The 1,249-nt window shown below is 36.3% G+C and overlaps 1 non-coding gene across 1 annotated transcript; it reads right to left on the reverse strand.

Annotated features, from left to right (window-relative positions):
• Positions 1–293: 293 nt before the first annotated feature.
• On the reverse strand, positions 294–365 carry TRNAQ-UUG. The gene has a single exon. It is a non-coding gene; the product is annotated as a tRNA-Gln (tRNA).
• Positions 366–1,249: the final 884 nt, after the last annotated feature.

Genomic DNA, 1,249 nt, shown 5'->3' on the forward strand with positions numbered 1-1,249 from the left:
TATGGTGGCGGTGGCGGGCAATGCAAAATAGTTTGTTACAAGCATTGCAAAAAGTTTGATAGTATGTTTAAAAAAAAAAAGGCATAGTTTATTTCTTAGTATATTTTTGAAAGTACCCTACTATTATATTATTTATACTTTCAACTTATCTTCGTTGGGAAGCCCAACTGCTCCAATGGACTGGGCCGAGCAAAGAAAGCCGTTTATCATTTTACTTGGGCTACTAATATTGGGCTCAGTTCAGGCTGCTCCATCAAAGAAACCAAAAAAAGTAAAAATGAACAAACTACAAAAGGTCCCACCGGGAGTCGAACCCAGGTCGCTCGATTCAAAGTCCAGAGTGCTAACCACTACACCATGGAACCAATTGCGAGCTCAGAAAAAGTTTTACTACCAAATTTGATCTTAAAAGCAACCCTAGATTGCAACTTTCAAGTGCATTTGAGCCCCTTTAATTTTGAAAACATGTATTATATAATAGTAGATAGACGGAGAATGTGAGGATAAAAAAAAAAAAAAAATTTGATTTGTATTGAATATTATTTTAATGAAAAATATGTGACTGAAAATGAGTACTGTAAAAAAAATAATGTAATAAAATGTAAAATAATTGATAACAAGCAAGAGCTTAATTTTATGAGCTTCAACTCTTTACTTACCAAACTCGGTTCGTAGTACATTTAAATTATAGTGATGGCGAAATTCCCCATCCTTATTCCGCCAAAGAATGAGGACAGGGACGAGAAAATATAGTCCCTTTCTCATCTTTTATTTTATTTTACGTTTTTAAAATTTAAATGCAATTATAAAAAAATATATATTTTAACGGACGTGGAAAATGGAGACTTTCTAATCCCTCTCGCATCATGTTGTCATCCCTAATTTGAAGTGATACTTTCCAAAGGTTGAACTCCAATCTTGAAGGCTCTCACCGTCCCGTCCCTAAGACTTTGTGAGGGAGGTAAATCACTGAATGTGTCCTAACAGGTCATGGAACCAGAGCTGCTTGTACACTGCGCCTACAAAGAGTCAAATTCTATATCTCAGGAATCGAACCTCCACACTACCGCTACCAGCAAGGCGTGAGATAATCTCACTCCTATCCTTTACACCACTAGACAATGCCCCGAAGGGCAAAAAGTGATACTTTCCATATTTCATTTCAAGTTGTGCATTATGAACAAGAGTCCCTCTCTCTCTCTCTCTCTCTCTCTCTCTCTCTCTCTCTCTCTCTCAATTTTTATTTTTT

This window comes from Olea europaea, unplaced genomic scaffold, assembly GCF_002742605.1.
Source record: "Olea europaea var. sylvestris unplaced genomic scaffold, O_europaea_v1 scaffold15925, whole genome shotgun sequence".
In the NCBI taxonomy this organism is placed as follows: domain Eukaryota; kingdom Viridiplantae; phylum Streptophyta; class Magnoliopsida; order Lamiales; family Oleaceae; genus Olea; species Olea europaea.